The following is a 17,232-nucleotide window of genomic DNA, read 5'->3' on the forward strand; positions in this document are numbered from 1 at the left end:
CAAACAGCATGGGGTTTCAGCTATGTTGCCATTCAGAACTTTAGAAGAAGCCACAGTAGAAGTATTAAAAATGCATGCAATCATTACTGAATAAGGGGGTAAAATGAATTATTAATAATCATTACCATTAATATTAGAGGGGAATATTTTTTTACATTATATTAAGACTGCAATATTAATATAACATTAAATTAAGTCGACCAGATTATTTTAACATTATTTTAAAAGGGCACTATTATTTGATTGCTTATGGGGGCAATATAAAATAATTTATGATGAGGACAACACTTATAATATCATGAAGGAGGCATTATTTATAGTATTTACCAGGATGTGACGTGGACAATATATAGCGGAAGGGGCATGTGAGAGAACAAGAAAATATTAATGGTATTCAAAAAGGTTTAATTATTAAAAGTGCAATTGACACATAGAGAATAAAACAAAATTGAAAAACATCACATATTTTTGTTTTTTAGAGGGTGACTGGTGCCCCATACGTTTTCATCACCCTATGTCAGTCCTCATGCATGTACTCCTTCTAGGTTATGTAGCATCTGACATGAATGTTCTTGGTGTGCTTACAGCACCACTGTCTGTAGATGTAGACCATACTTGACGACTTTTAGTTTATTAATTCCGGGAGATCCCGTAGGGGGGGAAGGTGGGCCTGATTGCTTCATGTTGGCCCCTCCCCCACCAGCAACATTGCCATTTTGTCAAGTGGGTAGGGGCAAAATGACGCGATTCCCTCGCAAATCGCATCGTGGAGGCTTACATCCTACCCACTTCCTAGTGAAGTGGACAGGAGTGGGAGAATTGTCTGCTCTCTCGGGAGTCCGGGAGACCTACCCAGAATTTGTGAGTCTCTCTGACATTCCGGGAGAATAAGCATGTATGATGCAGAGGTTACAGGAAGCTGTGACAACAAAGCATAAAGAAATTGACACTGCTCCAACATAGCTGTCATTCATTTCTCGAACTGCCACTTTCAGGGCATTTAATGCCCTAGTCATTGTGACAAATTGCTTTCCCTTCCCTCCAGTGCATTTGCTATTTTCATTTGTGCATTTCTTTGTTGTTTCTCATACCTTAAGCCATGTTTTAAACTTTAGACAATTTGTTCATCTGTCTGTTTTGGCCTTTCATAACATATTGGTGGAGGCAGTTTAAATCACCCACAGCATTGGCTATTTGAGTCACAGGTCTGTAGTTGGAATAGCAGTGGCTTCTTCAGCAGCCGCCTCACTTGTCTCCTTTTCATCCAGTGGAGCAGGTTGCGCTGATTCCATGTCAGCAAAATCCAGGATTATTATTATGTCCTCTTCGAGTGCCGAGGGGCTCTATCGAATCCTGGCCTCTTTGGTCATCATGATGCCATGAAGGTCCTGTAAATAGAACATATATATAAAGTACTTTTTGCGTCTCACGTGTTGGTGCCATAGTTTATTTTTTGGATAGGTGCACCGACCAGTTTCCTCCTTATCTGAAGGTGGCATCGTTGGAGTTTTTGGGGCTTATCTGCATGAGGGACCTGCAGAATAAAGCAACAGACAATAGCAGTATTATTTTATGACAACTCTTAGCAATGTATACCCTGTGAAATAAAAACATGTCATATTTCTGTACTTACATTTGGCAGCATGTTTGCATTAATTTGGACACATGCATAATTATAGATCTAAAGAAACATATACAGCACACACATTTATGTGTAAAATCATAGATATACTCACCAGCCTGTTGCTGTGCAGGATATTCATGTGCATGTACATTCATCCCATCAATCAATTCTGTTTGCAAGCACTAGGAAGTATGCTTCTCTACCACAAGTCTTTAATGAATGTAAATAAATTAGAACTGGAGTGTAAGAGGGGTGTGACCATATTGTGCAAACAAAAAAGTCTGATTCTCTGCACTCACCAAAGACACTATTATTGCTATTAATAGAATTTATACTTGATTACATTTTTAAACTGTATACAAATAGTGTAATGCGACCCAGCATTTATTACTAATACCACATCTCTACGCTATATTTACGCTATGATGGGGAGTAATTGTACACACTCATTACTTCTGATATACTCCTGTTGAAATTGCTACTGTCTTGTATCTGACTTCATCTTCGGATTCCTCCGACTAAACATATGCATGTATATACGCTTTTTTACATGGTTCTATTCCTACATATGTGTCCACCTTTAAATGAGCCCAATCAAAGTAGTTTATGCCCTGCATGTGATGAGATTTATTGTGCCAAAGCCACGTTTGCCCATTTTTCATGTCGTTGTGCCTTTTAAGTTCTGTCCCTGCATGCCATGATGGTTGTTGTGTCCACAGAGTTGATGGCTTTGTGATTATTTTGGCTGAAAAATTTGAATATTGCAGTGTTAGTCCTCAAAGGATACCCAGTGAGTGAGGGTAAAATTATGTTTGTGAGCAGAGGCAGGCTGGTCTAGGGGGGCAGGGAGGCATCTGCCACCTGTGCCGGTTCCATAGTGGGCTACCTTGGGCTGGGTCAATGGCCCACCAGCATTTTTTTTCTTTAAAATAGGCTGCTGAATCGAATCTTGCCCCACCCGGCAAAAAATATGCCAGGCCCCCCTTGTTTGTGAGCCTCATTACATCCATAATGGTGGCCCCCAAAGAAAGTGGATGACAGCGTTCTTGTCGGCACATCGTCTCGCCAGCAGCAACTCCTGAAGTGGAAGTGCATATATATATATATATATATATATATATATATATATATATATATATATATATATATATATATATATGCACTTAAAGGACTGGCACCACACACAGTTTTATTACTGTTGCTCCCACAATTTACATCTTGTGTGTGAATTGGGCTGATAGTCATAACTACATAGGCGCTGTTTTTAGCATGCTACAAAACAAAATGAGTATTTGGGGCTTGAGTAAACAAAGGGGAGATCACTGGCCAAATTTGGTGATATTCCGTTCTTGTGAATAGCTTTTCCAGACCCAAATTAACTTTTTATGCTGAATCATAAACTGTTGTTAAGTGGATATTCAATTCTCAGAACTGAAGACTCTAGGGTTATTGTCAGAAATTAAGCTAGAGGACTGAATTGTTATAAGAGCTGAATAGAGAAAGGGTTTGTGCTACATGGGTGCTTTGAGATTTTAAACGAAAGTAACTTTTATGAGAGAAAAAAGTCAGGAATAACTTTATGTTTTTGCAACCTGAAGAGTCTTACGCTCTATTGCAAGTAAATTGTAAATTTATCTAATGATATTATGCACATACATAATATACATAATATTATGTACATACATGGTCATTTAGTACTATTATATTAGCAAATGAAGAGGTCAATATTATGGCAGCAAATGGAGAAATAAAGTTTTACATATGTTCAATAGTTACAAAATTAAGTGCATATAAAAGCTGTTTACATACAGTATTTAGCGACCATATGCTTGTTGATCAGGAATATAGATGAGCATGATGATAGATACTGACAGTGACTTGAAAATCCAGTTTAATCAGATCTGCCTACAAACTATAAATATTTATACTTGTTATGTTTCCAAGCCAGGAAAACAACTTGGGTCAGTGTGAATCAAATATCTCTTTTTATGGACATGCTGTTCAGAACATTTATATGATGCTTTAAGTGTGTGTTTAATTAAGTGTTTCATTTTAAATATGTATGTACTTAAGCCTTTTCTTCTGATGTAGTTTTGGGCTTTTGCAGCACCTATGTAGACCCCATTACTGTGCCTTTATTGTCCAGCCTACCACATTTAACCACATCTTCCAAAATAAAAGACACAGGAACATGCTGTCATCTAACGCATGGGGATTTGCTCCAAAATAGTGTACTTTCTCATCAAAGTAAGCAAATGGTGTATTAATATGGTGTATTAATAATGATAGGAAATCTGCATTACTTTGCAAAGACAGTAGAAGTCAGACCTAAAGTTTGTGGTTTCTTTGAAGTTACAACACACTAGTGATTACGATGTATATACATGGCCACATTTCATGTATCATTAGCACATAAAAATGTCATTTCAGCACATGAAATGCTGTAGCTGAATATTGAAGACTGCAGTTAATTAATACATAAGTCAGTGTATTTTCATCATACTTATGAAATAACACTAAAGGTGTGGTGGGAAATTACCTCATTAAAATATAATTATTCCATGGTAGGAAATTATATAGACCATAATTTGTAAACATGAGTTGGATCAAAATGTCACTGAGTGCTAAAATCTAAAAGCAACCAAAAAGTTTGAAGTTGCTTTCAATAAAATTAGGTAATAAAAAACAAATTTGGGTGAATATTAATTGTCTACAAATTGTTTGAAAAAAATGGCCAACACATGTCAGCTCCTGTGCAGAAACTGGTAATCTGGTACAAAATCTGAAAAGGAAACAAGGCAGTATCTTGGGTAAGCTTGATTATATTAAGCTAGATGGATATAGTCTTTAGATGGTTTAAAGTTGTTTATCCAGTGACATGGGAAGCATACAAGTTAATTTCTATGCAAATCAACCCTTATAAGAGTAGCATGCTGCTTTCTGTCACTCTTGACAGATTGCTTTCTGCATCTCCAGCTTCGCACCAGACCTGTGCTTCTGCATTTACAAAACAGTGTTGCACACTCAGGGGCACAGTTTCCAGTCTCTGGATTTAGGTCGTCAAATCTGCACTGGAATGAAGTCACTCCAAAACGGATTTACCATTTACTGGAGATACTGCCTAATCCTGAACTCTACTCCATTCAGTGGAGATTCTTTGAAGTCATTCCTTGTGAAATGCCCTGTGGAATAAATATAATGTAATATATAAAAGGGTACATATAGGGAAATGAATATGGTTAATTTACTGTTCAATAACTGTTTTGAGTGGAGAACCTCAAATCAGATTGCTGCTGTTTCCGTTCCTTCATTTTAGAGCTGCAATAGTTATATCTGTAACTGTATTTTTTATTTCAGTATCTATGTATTGTCTCTCTTCATTGTGCCACAAAAAGCACTGTTTATTGCCAAGTTTGCTAGTAGAAGACCAGTCCTAAATGGGGTAATTAGACAAGAAACTGTCCATATTCCCACATGAATTTGACCTAAATTAGACCCCAAAAATACTTTAAAAAAATGTGATGTAAGCCTGTAGAATTATTTTGTTAAAATTAATCAGATGTTCCAGATAATTAGGTATAAACTTGAATAACCTTGCTCTAGACTCTAGAAAGGATAGATCAGTCTGGTGACTGTGATAGCAACATCGTTGTTAAAAAAACTTTAGCTTCAGCTAAGTCTTTGTCAGTCAGATAGTATAAAAATGGAGAAAATTCAACACCATCGTCTGCAGAACAGAAGCCCATGAAAGATCACTCAAAGAGCAAGGCCTACAATATTCTGGATGATCACAAATAATTAATTGGGATAATAATCTACATTTACAATTACTGTAAGGATTATTAGTGCTGTAAAAGGAGATTGCCCCTTTAACAGCACTAATAATACTGTCGCATTCACCAGTGACGTCATTCGTGGGCCGTCGGACACTTGGTGTGTGTAATTTCTTGCAGGTCAGCTTTTCCAACAGTCGGCCCGCTGAGGATGTCGGGATTGAGAGGTTCGTGATCACACTGTAAGGGTAAGTAGTGTCGTCTTTTTCACAATCTTAATTTAGTACCCAACCCATTGGGAAAATTATGAAAATTGAATGCAAGTACCCTTGCAGTGGTGGAACTACCATTGGTGCAGCAAGTGCCTTGTACCTGGGCCCATGCAGAAAATGGGGCCCGCTGCATGGCAGATGCAGAGGATCGGGGGCTCTGGTTCCCTCCTCCTCGCCTCCCTGCACATGGTCCCACAGTTCGCTAGTTCCGTCACTGCACCCAGGTATTTATTATTCTGCTCATCTGTATGTCTCTTGTCATGTTTGATTGCAAATTTTTATGTATGTCATGTAATCTGTTCTGTTAATTGCATCCATGCTTGTATTATTCTGCTGAATTATCTCCACATACCTGTGACCATGCTTACTGTTCTTATTTGTATAATTATGTCAGACACTATGGGATCTGTGTCACCATACAAATAAATGATGATGATGATACTTTATTTAAATGTGAAGTGTAATATTTGAGAAGAGCACTACATTCCAACAGAAAGCCACAATCAACAGTAAAGCACAAAGGAGATCTTTCTACAGTAAAAATGACCTACCTGTCTGCAACTCTCCTCTAGTTACATAATGCATTGAGTCCTGATAATGATTCTTTCATCTTCCCATGTCATTACCAGTTTACTAAAAACAACCATAGATACAGTATAGCTTGAATGACAATCCTCCTCCCTTCAAGGTTATATTGGTAATTGATCATTGATCAATTTTGCGCTATTGCAGTTCATTTGTTGATATTTTCAACCAAAGCTAGAGAATTGTAGGAAGGAGGCAATAAGTAATAACTTAATAAGCGGAAAGAGACATTTAGGAGGGCTTAATGCCATCTGTGACTACACAAAACTTTCAAGATTTGGATTTATTTTTTAATTTAATTAAAATATTATAGTGTGATCTGAAGTGAGCAGTTCACAAAAGACATCCCAAAATTAGTTATAAATTAAAACATAACTTGAACATTGAACCGTTCCTGTCCTACTCCACTCATACTATGATATTATAAGAACTTTTTAGTTGTGTTGTTTCCTATTCTTCTAGCATATCAGAATATATTGGTCTCCACTCTACAGTACGTTATCTGTTAGTGTTAATAAAAAAAGCAATATTACTATATCATATTACTTGTGAAATACCGATGATGCATGTTCCATGTCTATAATTTTCTCTTCTCATGTGTTGCTCTTGTATTTTTATTACCATAGTTGATTTATGTACGGTATTTACAATTAAAAGCCCTGGGCATAATGAGCTAACCAACATCATTTGAACAAAGCCCAACTAAAACAAATGCATTGCTTATTTAAAAAATTAAATGTATCAATCAATTGTGTACTATCATACGAACCATCAACATTAAACAAATTACCGCTCTATATGGTTAACAGCAAATTAAATCATAATGGTAAAGTGAGGGCAGCATGAATATTAGATTGTTCTCTTCTTTAAGTACTGTGAGTTGATAACTCATTTAGAAATGTTCTTTCTGCACCTATGAGTAAAGCAAGGTACACACTACAGAATTTTCCAACTTTTTATGCCGATCGATTTTGCATGCGATCAATGTTCTGATCGCTCGGTCCATGGACTGCATACACACTAGCCTTGTGTAGGACGGTAAAGGGAAGAGCGGACGTCCCTTTAGCGACTTTTTACAGCCATGTTGTCGTGAGCAATGACTGTAATTTCGTACTCACTGTTGTGGATCGGTCGGAAGTTTATACACACTACACAACGGAAACGACATTGGAACAAAAATATTAAACGGTACGACCAACCAAATGAGGCGACAATCGTCTATTTGGGCAGACTTTTGACCATCGTGTGACGACACACACTGACCCGACTTTTGAACAAGCGGTCGTATGTCGGCTGATTGAGCCGATTATTGGACGAAAACCGTGTAGTGTGTACCCAGCTTAACGTGGTGTGTTATGGTGCGCTAATGATTGTTTTCTGGTGTCAATGAATGGGCTGGCCATGGTGAGTTATCTTGACAATCTTCACAGTAAATATGTGATAATAAGAGATATCTTGAAAGGTATAATTTATCTAATATTCGAACAATAACTTTTCTAGAAGTATGATGTACTGTAGACTGCGAAAAATGATTATCATGCAAGAGTCGTTGATTAAAGATATTCACCGTTTACCATATTCACAGGAAACAGGCAAAATAAGATGGTGTCTAGTTAGTCTAGAAAGATTGATGTTATTCTCAGATGGTGCAAAAAGAAATGCTGTCACTGAGATACTATACTTAGCTTATCGCAATGTGTGGGTGTACTTCTATGGTGATGTAGATTCAGCTCTGTGGGTCCATGTGGTTGTTGTAATATACCTATACCATAAAGCATTTCTGTACTGCACTTAACATTGATATGTTTTTTTTCCAGCACTCTTCTCATGACTCATAACTTTTTCAGTATCACCCTACAACAATAATATGGATTCACAGCTCTGACTCAACATCACCATAGAAGTCCACCCAGAAGACAGCATCCTCCTCTTTCAGAGATGTCAGAAATATAATGAATCCAGTAAACTCATTAGAGATGTTAAAACAAAATGTTATAAGGTCTCGACATAGAATCTGACACCTTTATCCATTCTGACTAATTTATCTATTTTGTAATACGCATCACTTCTGTGAAAGATCCTGGGATTATATCCCCGATTAGCTACATTGAAAAAAATATGTTGGCCATTATACCAGTATTTACAGTATGGGATAATATAAGATATTTCAAAAGTGGCAATGGGTCCACTCTTTGTACAGTTTAGGGTAGGCATTGACAAAAGGGATGTGCTTTCCTTAAACCTGTATTTCATCATCCTCCTCCTCAACATCAGATATTTGTATAGCGCCACTAATTTCACAGCGCTGCACAGAGAACTCACTCACATTAGTCCCTGCCCCATTGGAGCTTACAATCTAAATTCCTTAACACACACACAGACAGAAACACAGACTAGGGTCAATTTGATAGCAGCCAAGTAACCTACTAGTATGTTTTTGGAGTGTGGCAGGAAACTGGAATGCCCAGAGCAAACCCACGCAAACACGGGGAGAACATACAAACAACTCACAGATAAGGCCATGGTCAGGATTCAAACTCATGACCCCAGCACTGTAAGGCAGAAGTGCTAAGCCACTGTGCTGCCCCAAGGCATTGAGAAAAGGGATGTGCTGTCCTCAAGGATGTATTTAGTGAACTCATAAATTTACTGTCACTGTATATAGCACATATACTGCAAATGTATACCAGCAATCATGTAGCTATTGTCCCCTGAACCTAAAGAAGAGGAAAATAATGCACATTAGCATGATTACAATGCAGGATTAAAATGGTGTAGTTATATGTAGATTTCTCCAAAAATGTATATTCATTTTAAACACCTGGGGAGGTGGCAGGATATCATGGAACACTTCTAGCCCCCAAGTTGCTTTGCCATCTCATGTCTGGTGTTCATAGTTCAACACCATAAAACATAATCAATATAACTCAATGTTAATAATAGTGATGAGTGGTTCCGATTCAGAGAAATCCAACAGATTCGAATTCTAGAAACACAACTTAGTTTCGTGCACCAAAATTGAATCTGAAAACAAGGCAAAATGTAATTTCCAGGTTAATGTTGGATCTTGCGATTTTGGGATCATTTATAGATATATATATATGTATATATATATATATATATATATATATATATATATATATATACTACCCCTGTTCTCATCTGCAATTTTAGCATGTGGATTGGTCATGGGCTGCAATTCTGTGCTAAGAAAATCGCTTGGAGATGGTTGGACAGGGTGAAAGAAGCTATTTATATTGCAATAGCTGCGATTTTTCTGCAGTTTATTTAGAGATCAGTCTGCTATAATTGTGTGCTGATAGCAAGGAAATAAAGAGTGACAGACAGTAGAGTCTTCCTCTGAAATCTATAGAGCCACATGGTAGAAGTGGGAGGGTGGGGGGAGGGCTCTTACTGTAGTAGGGGTAGAAGCTATTAATTTAATGGTGAGGGTGGCTGATAATCATTTATTACTAAGTGGGAAATATTAATTTATTTGTGGTTGGAAATTTGATGTGGAAACTATATCATTTAATAGTGGGTCATAGTAATGAGTACTCATATAAGGTGGTGTGATAGCATTATTTAATTAATTCCAGGGTGGTTTGGGGCTGAGTTTAGGAAGAAGGAGGGCTACTTATTAAATGTGAATACCAATTATTTATTATTGGGATAGTTTGTGGGCACATAGGTTTAATTATTAAATTGGAATAGTAATTATTTAATATTAGAGCTGTTCAGGGGGAAATAGTTGTATTTATTAAATGTGAGTACCATTCATTTAATGTCAATGCACCTTGGGGAAGTAGGTCTATCCATTAATTCTGAATGCTATTAATTGAATGTTGATGGTAATTGGGGGGAAATAGGTTAATTTATTAAATGCAAATGCAATGTAATGTCGGAGCTGGTAGAGAGGCAACAGGTCTATTTATTAAATGTGAATGCTATTCATTTAATGTCAGCACTGGTTTCAGGTAGAGAGGCCTAATTATTAAACGTAGATGCTATTGATTTAATGTTGAAGCTGGTTGAGGGGAAAGAGGCTTAAATGTTTCACTCACTGATAGACTTTACATATTTTATATATCCCTTTTTTCCAAACAGAGCCCAAACATTCCAGGATCCAGGCAAGCAACAACTCAGCTTAAGACATGGGTAGCAAGGATTAGTGGACCTTTCAAGAAAGGTAGGAGAGGCCAGAACAGTCTGTGAACTGTTCTGCTTCTGGTGGGGTAGTCTCAATTTTATGTTACTGTCCCGCTCAATCAAGACTTTGTCTCGACTGCAAGGATAGTTGTGAGGTATGTACCGTTTCCCACTGTACAACTTGTTAAGGGTCAGCTGTGTGTACTATTGTTAGATGCAAGCAGCTTGCCCCTTTTTAATCAGTACAGTGTGAAGCGGGATATTTTTAAAAACTATCCGCAGTCTGAAAAAAAGTTCTGACTGAGTGGGACAGTCACACAAAATTGGGACTGCCCCACCAGAATGAGAACAGTTGGCTACCACTGCCTGTGTATTTTAAAGGGATGGTAAGAGTTGGAGAGCAGCCTAGCACTGACTCAAATTATAGCCACACGCCTTGTGTACACTATGGCAGCATGGTATATTAACACTGCTCTATTAATCCTGCGTTTGCTCCTGAAAGTGGTTACTCGTTGTTGTAATGGTATACTATAATATATATAGTATAGACTTCTGAACTATTTAGTAGAGAAAAACATGGTGCTGCATGACTCTGAGCAGCACACCCCAAAACAAATTGATTTCTTGCTTTTAAAATCCCAAGTGTTTTATAATCTGCAAGCAATTGTGTGAGGGGCAGTATGAGTGACATTAGTGACCAAAACCATGTTGCCATATCTTCTATTATGTATTACCACGGTACTGATCGGATGGTAAGCTCTGCAAACTAACCCGCTTACTAACCCTCCCAGAATCTGCCTTACCCTAAAGGTAATAGAAGTGGATGGGAAACAAGATCCATAACTGTACTCATTGACCGGCATTATTATGGCGGACAATACTGAGCTGAAGGCACGCTTATTAAGATAATAGAATATGCCTTATCTGTAATCAATCAAGTAGTGGGACACCCTCTATATCTAATCAGTTTGCTTTTCTGTTACTCTAATATTTATTTGACATGTTAAGAGGAAACACACAATCGAATTTTATCAGACCCCAGTTTGTATCTCTGATTAGTGAGATCAGTCTGTAGATTTTTTATTATTCTGTCTACATTGATGTAATTTACATACAATTAACTACATTTTTTATTCTCATTATTCATAATTTCTTTCCCTATACATCTATCCCTTATCTTGAGTTCTGAATTCCTAGTTTATTAGCTGTACTCTTCAAATGGTTTGGACACATGTATTTTAGGTTTTCTGGCTGCTTTCTAATTTTGTTTCCCTTAGTATCTTGCTAGGAGAGCTGTTTTCCATACTTTTAGCCTTTTTTGTCTTTATTTTTAATAGGGTGCTCTTTTTTCTAAGCACTAAACCACTGTGCTGCCTCAATATATATATATATATATATATATATATATATATATATATATATATATATATATATATATATATATATATGCCTCTTGGGAATCATGGATTGCTTTAGGGGAGTCAGTTTGCATTTGAAAATTGGATGCTAGACTACATACTAATAATGAGGAGGTTGATGATGAAGGTATTGATGGGGAAGATTGCATGAGATTTCTATCCATTCTTCTGTTAGCTGATGTTGGACTGCTTGTTACTATACATGATTTTCCATCTTTTTATAAAATACCTCAATGAACTTACTGCAAATAACGTAACAGGGAGATTGTAAGCTTGCACGCAGGTTTTCTTATTGTGTTTGTTCCTAATTGTAAAGTGCTATGGATTTTGCTGGCATTATATAAATATATAAATAAATAAATGATGATGATGATGAGCATAGGTGATGCCTATATCTACTTATTGTGGCGTCAGAAAGGCTACAGATGCCTTGACAAATGTTGTCTGGGTTTGGATAAAAATATTTCCACATGCAAGAGGTGGATTTTTTTGGTCATAATGCCCTGGTCATGGGCATGAGGTGGTACCACTGGTGACTGACTTACTTGGACACATACATCATTCTCAGGGGCAGGCTGGGCTGGAGGGCAGGATTGGCATCTGCCCCCCGGGCCGGTCCCATTGTGGGCTACCTTGAGCCAGATCAGTGGAAACCAGCTCACTAAGAACTCACATGATGGTTTTATTTTACGAAAATTCCAAAGTGTCTCTGATCACTACATTATATGTGGTTGTATGTTGCAAAGGAAAGTGCTTGGTAAAGGACAGGATGCCAGAATAAATCGGTTGCAGAGATATAAATGTATCCAAAATAATATCCCACACAATGGTGTAACTACACCTGATACAGGGGATGTAACAGTTAGGAAGTTCACAGGTGAGTGGGCCCTGGAAATTCTAGTTTAACTGCAATGCTGTGCCCTGCTACACCCTTCTGAGCATGTGTGTGGGTCAGTTCAGGCACAATTAAGTCCTGTTTGGGCTTTTAGCACAAGATCTGTATGATCAGATGAGCAGAGAGGGGGCCTAAGTAGGGGATGGACACATAACTTTGATCTCCACCCCTAAATTTTGCTATGAGGGTTGGTGATTTTGTGTTACACCCCTGATCTTACCGTACATATTGCATGCCAAACTGACTAAAACAGGAGTGCCAAAACAGACCACATAAAGGAAATTTTTATTGATGTGTATGCAAACAGCTTAAGCAATTATGATTTGTACAGGCTTTGGACAATTCATGACTGTCTCACTAATCACAGGTAACTGTGATCGATGGAGCAGCCATGAATTGTCCTAAACCAAGTTACAATGCGGATGACATTCCACACTGTAACCATAAATTCCACATTTAATGGTATCAATCTGTTCTGCTCTGTGCAATAACTGTCATGGGCATGAGGTGGTACCACTGGTGACTGACTTACTTGGACACATACATCATTCTCAGGGGCATGCTGGGCTGGTCCCATTGTGGGCTACCTTGAGCTGGATCAGTGTAATACCCTAATTTTTTTCCTTTAAAATGTTCCTAATAGGCTGCTGAGTCGAGTCAATCCCCCAGGCTAAAATTTGCCAGCCCTCCCCTCATCATTTTCCTCATTGTCTTGTTCAAGTACAACACATTGCAGCATTTTCAGATCCACAATTATCCCCCTCATCCTGTTGCACATTAGCAAGTTTCAAAGCAGCATCCTCAATTTCTATGTCTAAATCATCGTCAGTACTACTCTTCCTCATATTACAAAGCTCGAGGACTAGATATTAATTCGGTTAAAATCGAGAAAGTTGACAACATTGCATCGACAATTCAATAATGACAGTATTATTAGGTCTACAACTCAAATGTAGACAGTATGGTATTGTTAGGGCTAGGAATAGGGTTCGGTATATTATTGTTGACCTAATAATACTGTCTACATTGGAATTATCAGTCTAATAATACTGTATAAATTCAAATCGTCAACCTAATAATACTGTCAGCATTTCAATTGTTGACCTAAAAATACTGTCGATGTCATTATTGTTGACTTTCCATCCTGTCTATGTTATGGTGTTGACCATATAAATGTTGATTATGTAACTGTCAAACTTATGTATCACACCCATCAAGAAGTAGGAACAAGGTGGAATTCTACAATTTATATGCTTCATCAATTTTCTGAAACCATTTCAGTTGTGGGGTAGCAGTTGTGAAGAGATCAAAAGAAAATAGACTGTAAATGTAAATAAATATTAATGCTATAAATAAGTAATGCAGTAGCAAAAAGAGCTCAAAATCACATGATTTCAACTATTTTTCATCATTTTAAATTAAATCCAGATCCAAAACCAAAACACAAGAAAGCTTTAAAACCAAAACTAAAACACAGGGGTCTGCGCACTTCTCTAGTTAAGACATATTGCGTAAATCAAATGGTGGATTTTAATAAGGACTTTTGGACAAGCACAAGGTGGCATCTTTGAGGTTGCAAAATTTTACATATATTGATTGGAAGCGGGCTGATTAGGATCCTTTCTTTCTGAGTTGCAGGTTTAGCACATCAATGCCCCAAATTGTATATGTGCTCACATGCAAAAATGAGATTTTAGGTTTGTGAAATTAGATTCTTTAAATTATAGCACATAGATGGAAAAAGGACATTTAAGGAAACATTTGTTTTCTTTAAAAAACTTGAATTTTAGGGGTATTCAAGAAGTGGCAGTAATCTGGACTTAAACTATATTTTCAACCAATATAGTAAAACATTGAAACACATAAAAGTGACATGTCACTTTATAATTGGTAATTACTTATGAGATAAATAAACCGAACAGTATTTACCCCCTTCAGTGCTAAGAACAAGTGTGACTTATCCTGTACATACACCGTAAAAGTGCTAGGTAAAATCTAAACTGGTGGAGAGGTGAGGCGCAATGAAAATCTGATCCAATTCTAATTGGATCCACAATCTGGCAAAGTTAGGTCATACTTGCCTACTCTCCCGAAATTCCCGGGAGGCTCCCGAATTTCAGAGAGACCTCACGGAATCCTGGAAGAATAGGCAACGCTCCCACATTTGCAGAAATTCACGGCAATTAATGGGGTGGGTGGGGCTTAATTGCGTCATTAAGCTCCACCCCCTCCATTCAATGCCCTGAAATTCGTCTTTTTATAGTGGTGGCGGGGTTATGGTGACGCTTCAATGTCACCACACCCTCCTCCTACCCCATGTCACATGACTTCTTCCCCGGATCTTAAAAGTCGGCATGTATGAGTTAGGTTCAAATTATTTTTCTGCAGCAGCTCCAAAAGCTGAGTGTGAGAGTGCATCTAAACTTAATGATGAAGTAAACGTATCATCCTTGCAATCCAGAAGATTACCATGCAGAACAAACAATTTACCATGAAATTCCAAGTTAATTTAGTAATTCACCAAGGCGCTTTCTATTAAGTGATTAATGCATAATATGTGAACAAATAGGTGTGGCAGGGCAGGAGGGAAGAAGAAATATTCTGCATATTGTGCACTTGTGCAATATATATATATATATATATATATATATATATAAAAAAAATATATATATATATATATATATACATATATATTTAGATAGATAGATAGATAGATATGAGATAGATAGATAGATAGATATGGGATAGATAGATAGATAGATATGAGATAGATAGGTATGAGATAAATAGATAGATAGATATGAGATAAATAGATAGATAGATAGATATGAGATAGATAGATAGATAGATATGAGATAGATAGATAGATAGATAGATAGATAGATAGATATGAGATAGATAGATAGATATGAGATAGATAGATATTAGATAGATAGATAGATAGATAGATAGATAGATATGAGATAGATAGATAGATAGATATGAGATAGATATGAGATAGATAGATAGATATGAGATAGATAGAAAGATAGATAGATAGATAGATAGATAGATAGATAGAATGATTGCTCCTACATTCACCACTAACACACTAACATCTTATAATTTTTAGTCTGTGCTATATTGACTTCTATTCATTTGTTGGACCCTACTTTAACTTATGTTTGCATTGTATACAGTACAGGAATATTTTTTGTATACATATAAATAACATGCTATAGAATAATTAACATGTTATTAGAAATAAAATATATAAACTTGGGCAAAACAACATGCAACGACTGAGTTATATATTATAAATAAGTATATTAAAGATTAAAAGATCTAATATACTTATTAGAAATATATTAGGAAAACTTACAAAAGTACCAATAATCTTTTAATACTAATTTGCCATCTGTGTAACCATTTTTATTTTCAAATCAGAATTTCTTAGAAACTGCAGGGAACTATGGCTTCAAGCAACTGCATTGCTATTGTCTTACTATCATGCTATTTAGCCAGTACCAGTTTACAAAGGGCATGGCTCCACAATGACTAATACTTTAATTGGTCAAAGTACCAGTCTACTATAGAAGTCTAATGACCTAGCAATAGTGATTCACTTTACACTGCATTTATTGAAGGCCAATTAAATGATATTTAAACTCTATAAAATATTTTATCGAAACTCATTGCGACAAAAAACACCACACAAGCAATAATTAAGATTGATATTTACATTTTAAGCATTAAACATATATTGATCAAAAATGTGTCTAAAGATGTATGCCAGTAAAATATTGATGACCATAGCAAAATGTTTTCAGCATTTGTAGAATCAGATATGGAAAAATTAAGAACAAAAAAGAAAAATCAAATTTATCTGAATTCATTGATAGAAATCTTTCTTGAAATGTATATTTTCATATAGTATATTGTCTTGTATAATAATTGTCTTCAATATCACAACAGCGAAGCTATACTGTACCCTTTTAAACATACAATCACATATAGATATTTTTTCATAGCAAGTTTTCTACCTTTTTAACATGAAGCTGGTTTTTGTCAGGAGGTTCTCCTATATAAGACTGTGCACTTTGCCAAATTGATCTGTGGGGCACATTAATATGGCTACTACTGGATAAAAAAGGATCTATCTCCTGGAAACATTTGGTCTCTGCTGGTTCCCATGGAATCTCATCTCTCAGTCTGAATCAGTCAGTCATCCAGCTACTAAGTGACCACATGATGGTTTCATTCTACGAAAATTCCAAAGTGTCTGTGCTCACTACATTATATGTGGTTGTATGTTGCAAAGGAAAGTGTTTGGTAAAAGACAGGATGCCAGAATAAATCAGTTGCAGAGTTATAAATGTATCCAATTTTGAAGATAACAGGGTTGGTATTTACTAATGGGTTACCTATGTACTCTGGTACTGAAGGGGTGAAATAATTTGTTTTTTATTTAAGATTCACACTGCACAATAGCACAGTTCCAATTTACAGGAAAGTGTTAAACCGAAGCTTACAATAA

At 36.5% G+C, this 17,232-nt stretch overlaps 1 long non-coding RNA gene across 1 annotated transcript; it reads right to left on the reverse strand.

Moving 5' to 3' along the window:
- Positions 1-766: 766 nt before the first annotated feature.
- On the reverse strand, positions 767-1,811 carry LOC142101458 (uncharacterized). The gene is made up of 3 exons (XR_012679020.1): positions 1,737-1,811; positions 1,472-1,534; positions 767-1,388 (listed from the first exon to the last, which is right to left on the reverse strand). It is a non-coding gene; the product is annotated as an uncharacterized LOC142101458 (long non-coding RNA).
- Between the last annotated feature and the right edge of the window lie 15,421 nt (positions 1,812-17,232).

Source organism: Mixophyes fleayi, chromosome 9, assembly GCF_038048845.1.
Source record: "Mixophyes fleayi isolate aMixFle1 chromosome 9, aMixFle1.hap1, whole genome shotgun sequence".
NCBI classification, from domain to species: domain Eukaryota; kingdom Metazoa; phylum Chordata; class Amphibia; order Anura; family Limnodynastidae; genus Mixophyes; species Mixophyes fleayi.